At 42.0% G+C, this 11,103-nt stretch overlaps 1 long non-coding RNA gene and 1 pseudogene across 1 annotated transcript; one reads left to right on the forward strand and one right to left on the reverse strand.

Annotated features, from left to right (window-relative positions):
- Positions 1 to 4,125: 4,125 nt before the first annotated feature.
- Positions 4,126 to 7,451, forward strand: LOC123163642 (uncharacterized). Its single transcript, XR_006481934.1, has 3 exons — positions 4,126 to 4,453; positions 4,854 to 4,950; positions 6,616 to 7,451. It is a non-coding gene; the product is annotated as an uncharacterized lncRNA (long non-coding RNA).
- LOC123163640 (disease resistance protein Pik-2-like) lies at positions 6,309 to 10,300 on the reverse strand (annotated as a pseudogene).
- Positions 10,301 to 11,103: the final 803 nt, after the last annotated feature.

An 11,103-nucleotide genomic window follows, 5' to 3' on the forward strand; every position in this document is an offset into this window, starting at 1 on the left:
GAGAAATATCTCCTTAGTCTTCTAAGGATAATTTTCACCGCTGTCAAGTGATCCACTCCTGGATCAATATCGTACCCCTTTGCCAAACTCATGGCAAGGTACACAAAAGCTTTGGTACACAGCATAGCATACTTTATAGAACCTATGGCTGAGGCATAGGGAATGACTTTCATTCTCTTTCTGTTTTCTGCCGTGGTCGTGTTTTGAGTCTTACTCAACTTTACACCTTGCAATACAAGTAAGAACTCCTTCTTTGACTGTTCCATTTTGAACTACTTTAAAAATCTTGTCAAGGTATGTACTCATTGAAAAATCTTATCAAGCGTCTTGATCTATCTCTATAGATCTTGATGCCCAATATGTAAGCAGCTTCAGCGAGGTCTTTCTTTGAAAAACTCCTTTCAAACACTCCTTTATGCTTTCCAAAAAATTCTACATCATTTCCGATCAACAATATATCATTCACATATACTTATCAGAAATGTTGTAGTGCTCCCACTCACTTTCTTGTAAATACAGGCTTCACCGCAAGTCTGTATAAAACTATATGATTTGATCAACTTATCAAAGCGTATATCCCAACTCCGAGATGCTTGCACCAGTCCATAGATGGATCGCTGGAGCTTGCACATTTTGCTAGCACCTTTAGGATTGACAAAACCTTCTGTTTGTATCATATACAACTCTTCTTTAAGAAATCCATTAAGGAATGTAGTTTTGACATCCATTTGCCAGATTTCATAAAATGTGGCAATTGCTAACATGATTCGGACAGACTTAAGCATCGCTACGAGTGAGAAAATCTTATCATAGTCAACACCTTGAACTTGTTGAAAACTTTTTGCGACAGTTCGAGCTTTGTAGATAGTAACACTACTATTAGCGTCCGTATTACTCTTGAAGATCCATTTATTCTCAATGGCTAGCCGATCATCGGGCAAGTCAATCAAAGTCCATACTTTGTTCTCATACATGGATCCCATCTCAGATTTCATGGCCTCAAGCCATTTCGCTGAATCTGGGCTCATCATCGCTTCCTCATAGTTCGTAGGTTTGTCATGGTCAACTAACATGACCTCCAGAATAGGATTATCATACCACTTTGGTGCGGATCTTACTCTGGTTGACCTACGAGGTTCGGTAGTAACTTGATCAGAAGTTTCATGATCATCATCACTAGCTTCCTCACTAATTGGTGTAGGAATCACTAGAACTGATTTATGTGATTAACTACTTTCCAATAAGGGAGAAGGTACAACTACCTCATCAAGTTCTACTTTCCTCCCACTCACTTCTTTCAAGAGAGACTCCTTCTCTAGAAAGGATCCAGTCTTAGCAACAAAGATCTTGCCTTCGGATCTGTGATAGAAGGTGTACCCAACAGTTTCTTTTGGGTATCCTATGAAAAGACATTTCTCCGATTTGGGTTCGAGTTTATCAGGTTGAAGCTTTTTCACATAAGCATGCAGCCCCAAATTCTAAGAAACGACAACTTGGGTTTCTTGCCAAACCCCAGTTCATATGGTGTCGTCTCAACGGATTTAGTGGTGCCCTATTTAACGTGAATGCAGCTGTCTCTAATGCATAACCCCAAAACGATAGTGATAAATCGGTAAGAGACATCATAGATTGCACCATATCTAATAAAGTACGGTTATGATGTTCGGACACACCATTACGATGTGGTGTTCCAGGTGGCGTGAGTTGCGAAACTATTCCACATTGTTTCAAATGAAGACCAAACTTGTAACTCAAATATTCATCTCCGCGATCAGATCGTAGAAACTTTATTTTCTTGTTACGATGATTTTTCACTTCACTCTGAAATTCTTTAAACTTTTCAAATCATCAGTGAAGGTTAGAAAAATAACGATACCCGCCGCGAGTCTCAACACTCATCGGATCGCATACATCAGTATGTATTATTTCCAATAAGTCAGTTGTTCGCTCCATTATTCCGGAAAACGGAGTTTTAGTCCTCTTGCCCATGAGGCATGGTTCGCAAGCATCAAGTGATTCCAAAAGCCCATCAGCATGGAGTTTCTTCATGCGCTTGACACCAATATGACCTAAATGGCAGTGCCACAAATATGTTGCACTATCATTATCAACTTTGCATCTTTTGGCATCAATATTATGAATATGTGTATTACTACGATCGAGATTTAATAAACCATTCACCTTGGGTGTATGACCACAGAAGGTTTTATTCATGTAAATAGAATAACAATTATTCTCTCCCGTATGGCCCATTAAGGCCCACTACTTCCTCCGGCGAATTCCCGTAACTCTCCGGTACTCTGAAAAATAACCGAATCACTCGGAACCTTTCTGATGTCCGAATATAGCCTTCCAATATATCGATCTTTATGCCTCGACCATTTCGAGACTCCTCGTCATGTCCGTGATCTCATCCGGGACTCCGGGCAACCTTCGGTACATCAAATCACATAACTCATAATACAAATCGTCATCGAACGTTAAGCGTGCGGACCCTACGGGTTCGAGAACTATGTAGACATGACTGAGACACATCTCCGGTCAATAACCAATAACGGAACCTGGATGCTCATATTGGCTCCTACATATTCTACGAAGATCTTTATCGGTCAAACCGCATAACAACATACGTTGTTCCCTTTGTCATCGGTATGTTACTTGCCCGAGATTCGATCGTCGGTATCAACATACCTAGTTCAATCTGGTTACCGGCAAGTCTCTTTACTCGTTCCGTAATGCTTCATCCCACAACTGAATCATTAGTCACATTGCTTGTAAGGCTTATGGTGATGTGCATTACCGAGAGGGCTCAGAGATACCTCTCCGATACACGGAGTGACAAATCCTAATCTCGATCTATGCCAACCCAAAAAACACCTTCAGAGACACCTGTAGAGCATCTTTATAATCACTCAGTTACGTTGTGACGTTTGATAGCACACAAGGTGTTCCTCCGGTATTCGGGAGTTGCATAATCTCATAGTCAAAGGAACATGTATAAGTCATGAAGAAAGCAATAGAAACAAAACCCAACGATCATAATGCTAAGCTAACGGATGGGTCTTGTCCATCACATCATTAGAGAATGATGTGACCCCGTTTATCAAATGACAACACATGTCTATGGTGAGGAAACATAACCATCTTTGATTACGAGCTAGTCAAGTAGAGGCATACTAGGGACACTCTGTTTTGTCTATGTATTCACACATGTACTAAGTTTCCGGTTAATGCAATTCTAGCATGAATAATAAACATTTATCATGATATAAGGAAATATAAATAACAACTTCATTATTGCCTCTAGGGCATATTTCCTTCATCTGGTGTCTAGCAGGACATGGTCAGGTCGGACTGTTTTGACAGTGAATTTTGCGAATGGCCTTGGATTGAGATGATTCAAAAGGCAAAACAGTTCGACGTGATGAGGTGAAGACTTTTCATGTTAAACACTTTTCCATTTGAGGTAGTTTTGAAGACATTATCATTTTCGTATAAACATTCCTTTTTCTTTCAGCAAAAAATGAAAGCTTATTTTGTTTCTCCGATCCCAGATATGCTGATTGGGAAGGGTGGAATGCAAGGCACGGTTTCGATGGCACCTAATATACGCTGCACAAAGTTTCTGAAACCTTGAGCTAATGCACATCACGCATTCATCGGGGACATTGTGTAATTCAATAGGCTCTGGAATTTTGCGTGAGATTCACTCCAAGACTTGCATGCATGTAACATCCAACATTCAAAGGTTGGCCAAGAGTTCATTGTCTGTGTTCAACTTTCAGTACAGACAACATTCAGTACAAATGTTTATGCCAGTGATATAGAGAGGCACTGATGGTTTAAATGATTGTGCCGCGGGCACACGGTGAGAGTAGGGAGACGGAAAAAAACGATCGGTCAGTGTTGAGACAGGATGGTCGTGATCCAAAAGCAATCGAGGAGGTACCCAAAAAAGTAAAAGTGATGACTTGTATAGTTTACACACATACACGTACACATGTCAGCGGAATAAAAACGTGCACAGTCGAAATGGGCCCCAGAACGCGGGAAGAAGCCGTGGAGAAAATTGGTTTAGCGCGAACGATGGGGGGCCGTCGGCCCACCTGAGGGCAGCTACGTGAGACACCAGGCTCTCTATCTTGAAGAAAGGGGAAAAAAGGACAGAGACCCATGCCATCGCCCTCCACCCACAGCTCCACGCCGCCGGCGACGATCCTCAGCCGCCGCTTTATCCATTCTTCTCCCGTCGCGCCTCCCCGCTCTTCTTCGTCCCCCTTCGCGCTGGGGGATTCAGCGACCGCGGTTTCCTCTCCCCGTGAGCAGGGGAGCGGAGGGAGGGATGTGGCTGAAGCCGTTAATTACAGTTCGGTCCACCCAGCCACTAAATCCTCGCAACGCGATGCAAGTCCAAGGTTGAAGTGTGGTGGTTCAGATTGTGAATCCACTTCAGGTGAATCTCTTCTCAGTACAAGTATATATTCTTCAGTGTGTAGGCTGTTCTGACTGTGTGGTTACCTTTGACATCTGCATTACTTTCGTACTAGTACAAATTAATGTTCCCTTTTTTCAGTAAAAGTGAGAGCTAATTTCTTTCTCTGTTACAAATGTGTTGATTGGGAAGGGATGAACTAGTCTAGGCATGCTTACAGTTTTGTTATGCCGTGAAAATTCATTTCAGAGACTGGCACTGAATTGCAACATTAGAATATTGTCCCCCTAAGTGGATTTAATTTTGATAACTACCAGTCTTTTGTTTGTGTATGCTGTATGCAGCAGGGAAGGTAAGCATCAAGTCATACTATTCGATCCCTGACCTCTTGGTAAGTCTAGTAACTTCAACTGCTCTGCAGTCTGCAGGCAAGTGTGAGAATATTCAGTCTTAACTCTCCATCACATCGCACTTGAATTTCTGCATCATGGTGGTGTTACCCGGTCTGAGGTCTCATGGTAAGTTATACAACAATGATGTTATAAAAAATAGGACAGTTTTAAGCGACTTTTCGCACACTGTCCAGCTTTGGCACATTGTTTGCATTGGTTACTCCAACTCTGACGAAGGCTACCTATGCTTAGAGTCCATCAACATTTTCTACCTTGGCCAGCCCTCTGTTCCACACTCCCAATGGCTAGCTTTTGAGAATTTCATATGCGTCTGGGCATGGAAGCGCTAGCCCAGCAGTGCAACCGTGTCTCTCTCCATATAGCTTTGTGGACAGGCTGTTATTTACGAGGAACTTATTATTACCAGGAACTTAGAAGCCCAACCTCAGAAAATATACGATTAAATGGAAATGATACTCGAAGAGGAAGAGGCAACCAGTGGGCTGGAGAAGGAAGCACTGTATATATACTCCACTCCACTTCCATGGAAGTAGTGTCCTATCCAAAAACCCGCTGCATGCTTTGGTCTTCTGAGAAGAAAGGAAGCAATTACCAGAGCAAATATGTAGCTTTGTTATTAAGCTCTTCCCAACATTGTTTACTTTGTGGAGTCCAGCAACATTGTTTTCCAAAGATTCAAGGCTCAGCATATTAAGCTCTTCCTCTACCTCCATAAATTGGTCAGGCGCTGTACTCTTGTAAAGGTTTGACTTAGGAAATACACCTTCAGCTCCCATGACATCATGGTGGTGCCGGAAACCTTCCAAAGAAATCACTCTTCATAGTGGTCCCATGGTGTCTTCAGCTTTATTAGCTTCCCAATTCCCAACTCAGCCAAACTTGAACCACCATATTTTGTAGTATAAAATTACATGCATGAACAGGAAACTATATATGGTCAGCCACGATGGTATATACCTAAACAAGAAAATGAAGAAAAACAATAAGCAAAACCTACAAATAAATGAGACAGTAAACTCTAATGACATTAATGGTTTGACATTTCACGAGTTTATACTTGGCCCCTCCTCCTTCTTCCGGGCTTGGGACCGGCTATGCAAAGATATTAGCATAGGCGGAGTTACACCCCCCCCCCCCTCCCCCTACATACACAGAGACACACAAAAACAAGGAACATAAAAACACACATCTGCCTGTTAAGTCTTAATCAATACACACAAAAGGACAGACAAACACCGCAAACACACACAAACACACAAAATGGCACGAGAACCCAACTTTTTTTGGAGTTTTTTCTTCCGAAGTAACCTAGCAACAGACTACTGGACTCCACAAAGTAAACAATGTTGCTTTGTTATTTCATTTTCCTGCACTACAAAAGACAGTAAAACAACCAATTTTTTGTGATTTTTTCATTTGCTACAAAAGAAAACATACCAAACAGTCACTGTTCTTTGCCTTTGTGTCATTTTTAAATTTGCTGCAAAAGAAAGCAAAGTGTTTTTTGTGTGTGTTATTTTTTTCCTTTCGTTCTTAGGACAATAAATAAGACCAAACAAACGAAAGACTCTTGCTATCGTTTCTTTCCCCGCGGCTGGTTTGGTGATGCTTCCAGCCTACAGATATGAAGTAACTTAGAAAACATATAAGTGGAGTGCATGGTTATTATTTGAAATGATGAGAAAGATATACGTAGCGTGCATGCATATTGGTAATTGCTTCTTTTTCTATTGACTGACAATTGCTGTTATTTACTCTGGATTCTGGCAGGTGGATGTACCTTGATTCTGGCAGGTGGATATACACGGCTAGCTTAGGTTAATCAGTTTGGGAATCTGTAAAAGGGGAAAAAGGAGATCGTGAGATACACGGCTAGCTGTCCATGGAGATCATTACTCCCTCTGTAAACTAATAGAAGAGTGTTTAGATCACTATTTTAGTGATCTACACACTCTTATATTAGTTTGCGGAGGGAGTACTGATGAATAAATAAATATACACTTTGTTACCTCCGACTCCAATCCCTCGTATCCTGTTGTATGATACGATGCCTAAGGCAGTTGGGAAGCACATCAATTGTGCACGCTTTGCCGTTTCAGCAGCATTCTCGAAATCCGCAAGAGGGGCCCATAAGTAGACTCTGACTTCCTGAAGGAAAGGGAGGTTCCCTAGGCTACTAAAGTCAAATTCAAAGCTAATCTCATCATCATTGGCATGTGCTACGACATGGAAATCAAGATATTCAAGGACCGGCATATCTCCCTCTTGAAATGAGCAAGTCGTTGCTTGTGTCTTGAAGACCCTCAGCTTGGGGAATGCACCTGCACCGCCCATGGTGTCATGATGGAGAGCTGACCATGTGTCCAACTCAAGGGCAACAAGCTCTCGGAAACATCCAAAGACCTCCAGGTCTGGACTGTATACATTTAGTTGTAAATGGGAGAGTTTGGAAAGAACTGAGGGATTGATCGTTGCCACCAGCCCGGGTTCTTGGTAGGCCATGCGCAGCACACGGAGTTGTGGAGGGAGGATGTTCTGTTCCCAGGGGTTGTCGTCGTGATTGGAGAATCTGTACCCGAGAAAAAAATCAATGTCTATGACTTGGATCTTGCTCAGTTTGGCTACAGACTCTGCCCAACTATTCATTGCGATATTACCACCTACAGTCACACTTTTAGAAATGCGGAGCTTCCTCAACTCTGTCAGCTTACCCAGTTCTGTCACAAAATTTGAGTGCATACCAACTTTTCCTAGGCATAGCTCTTCTAGACATGTCAAATGTCCGATCCAGCATGGCATTTCAATATTTGTTTCGCTAATGTTCAAGCACTTGAGTTGACTTAGTAGATGAATACTCTCGGGAAGTTCACTTATGCTATTTCCAGCCAAGTCCAATACAATCAAGAACTTTAGATATCCTATTTCCTTTGGGAGCTGATGGATACCCATGCTGTTTAGTTTGAGGTGCCTCAAGTGAACTAACTTCCCAACATGCTCAAGAGAATTAGGATAGTGTGAATTAGTGGGGCCATCCAAAGCTAGGACACGCAAAACTTCAAAGCATGAAAGTGATGGCAACATCTCATGACTGCACATGGCATTAAGTGACCTTGCTTGTAATGTGGATGTGCTAGCCAAAGGTTGTACCCTACGATGAACAACTAGCCTACGAGAGTTGCAATGTGAAGTTGTATATTGCTCGTCACTATCCAATACAGCAACAAACTTTTCTTCCTTTGACAATAGGCATATCACGTCAAGCATTATGTCATGGACACGACAACCAAATATGATTCCATGATAAGGTATTTCTACTGGCATTATCATGCTTTTGTTCACCAACTCGTTGAAGTACCTTTCACCAATCTCAAATAGTCTTAACCCTGGTTCCTCGTGGATAAAACCTTCGGCGACCCATTTCCATATCAAACTATATTTCCCAATCAGATGATCTTCAGGATATATGCTCAGATACAATAAGCAAGTCTTTAGGTGACAAGGGAGATCATAATAGCTAAATAAAAGTATTTTTCTTGTGTTTTCCACGTCTTCATTCTCTTCATGCCCAAAACCAATTGAGGTGTATACCTTAGACCAAAGCTCCACCGGTTTACTGATGAGCAAACTAGCTATTGTGATTATAGCCAATGGTACACCGCCACATTTATGTAAAATTTTATTGTATACCTCTGATGGTAGATGATTAGGCTGATTTATTTTACACCCAAATAATCTTCTATGAAATAAATCCTCCGATAAATCACGAGAAAGTGGTTGTAGCCTATATACTTTACCAGTTCTTGTGGCAACTTCAAGTATACGAGTAGTTGTGACGATCCTGCTTCCACAGTTAGTACACACCAAAGCGGTCTTGACTAGTTCCCAAGTTTTTTTATCCCATATGTCATCAATGACGATTAAGTACCTGTCATCACCATCCATAATGCAAAAGATATCATAAATTAGGGAAACTATTTTACAAGGCATCTAAGTATGTAAAATATCTTTAAAAGGAGGATGCATGAATGTCAGCCACCACCTCGTTAAGGAATCTAAAGTTGGCATTATTGAATAAAGAAATGGAGGGGTACAGGAGAGAGATATGCATGCACCAGCAGAGGCTGATCCAGTTTATCCACGAGAACTCTATTTCTGATTAACAAAATTTTACAATCCAGATACTTTCATCTTTCAGATGTATTTTTTAATTGACATCTATCATAAGAAGTTCAAGAATATATGAACATGGGCGAACGTTCAACAGTGAGTCCCAACCCAAAGAATAGCAAAGAAGGTAGGAAACTTGATATTATACATTATTCCGCGCAAAAAAAAAATCATTTTTTGAAAATATACAAGAATGACCATAGTCCATCCGAACCCATCTATAAGAGATGTGTCAAACATAATTTATCACTCATTTTTCCGCAGGTGTGACACTATCTTTGCCCCCTTTTACTATTTGATGTATAGTATGAAACTACATAATAGATGCATACCTCTTTATAACATAGTTCATCAATCAGCTACCTTTCATCCAACTCCCCATTTACTACTTGAACTATATGAAATTAAATAATAGGGTATGTACCTTTTTTTCTCAAGTAATACTCGGATTTCATCAATCAGCTGCCTTTCATCCAAACCAGGGTACATTTTCTTGCCATTCCATAGAGAATGTCGTTGAGAAGTTTCTTCACGCTAGGGTGGCGTCCTACCGGAACAAAAGCACTGCAATCGAACTGTGTTTTGAGCTTATCATATACTGCTTTGGCAAGAGTTGTCTTGCCAAGGCCTCCGAATCCAAAAATAGAGATTGCCTTTAGTTGCTTGGACACATCACCATCCCCGTCACTCAGCATCTTGGTTAGCTCATTCAATGAATCATCAATGCCAACGAGCTCTTTTTGGTCCTTGTACAGAGCCAACAGGCGAGGGTCGGCCGTGGTTGCAACATTTGGATTAGCAACCACCTCGTGGACCCTGTACCGGTCACGCCGGTCAGCCGCCTCCTGAACACTGACCTTAATACTTTTGATCTCGTTGCCGATGGCATGGCGTTTCATAAACTTGGTGAATAAGCCGCCCATATTCTTCATGAGTTGTTTGAGCATGTGTGGCTTGTTTTCAGGCTCAGGGCCCTCGACATGCACCAGGAACTTGTCGATGATATCCTCTATTATGTATGAAAGGTCTCTTACCTCGTTGGCCCAGAGCTTGACTTGTTCATCGAGCTGGTCCCGTGGCACGTCCCCGACCTTGCTGAGGGCAGCGTGCATGCTCTCCAGCTCTCTCTCGAGATGTTTGATATCATCCTTAACGCTTCTCTGCAGTTTGTACTCCTCCTTAAGGAGTTCGCCGAGCTTGGGGAGCAGGCTGCCCATGGCACCTGTTGCGTGGTCCATTGCTTGCTCTTAGCAGCTGGGTTTTTGGGTGCAATAATATTTCCTTTATTTTCGTGATGATGGAACGAGTGGCTAGCTAGAGTGATTATAGATAAGATAGTACAGGCTACAGATAGATAAGCCAGCTACTCGAATTTGTGTGGATCCGATTTGCAGATTTTATCAGCCTGCAGAACATATAACGCAAATCATTCAGGAGCAATCTCCATCAGAGAACCTTTTACTCGTTAATAATTATACAACTCTGCTCTGCTTACAAACCATTAACATTTTCTACTTTGGTCTTTTCTATGCTCCAGCAGACTTTGTTCGTCCCGACTGGCTTCTTCCCCTTTCTGGTCTCCTTGTTGCTGTGGTGGTAGCCTCATTTTGGTTGTAATAAGGTTGTTTCGAGACTTCCTGTTGGTTGCGAGTACCGCACGGACGGTGCCATGTGATGTACTTCCGTTAAGCAATTATTAATAGAAAGGAGTGAAGCATGGTTGAAAAAAAAGTAGAATTTTTTTAAAGGCCTCCAGCAGACTATCGCAACAGCTTTTGAGGATCTCGCATGCGTCTGGACATGGAAGAGCTATGACGGATCACCAGGCCCAACGGAGCAATGTCTCCATAGCTTTGTCGATAGGCATCTCAATCTATCAACCTTCAACGGACTGCGCGGTTCATCTGGAGGGACGCGGAAAATCTCAGTGACGGTGCTGAAGACAAGGTTTCTGCGGGTACTCGGTGAGAGCAGAGCGGTCCAAAAGCAATGGAGGAGAACACCAATGCGCTTCCATTAACAGGCAGTCAGGCACTGACGGCTGCTATACAATTTACCTCTTGGCTCAAGGTTGGAAATTCAGAAGACAAG

This window comes from Triticum aestivum, chromosome 7D, assembly GCF_018294505.1.
Source record: "Triticum aestivum cultivar Chinese Spring chromosome 7D, IWGSC CS RefSeq v2.1, whole genome shotgun sequence".
Classification (NCBI taxonomy): Eukaryota; Viridiplantae; Streptophyta; class Magnoliopsida; order Poales; family Poaceae; genus Triticum; species Triticum aestivum.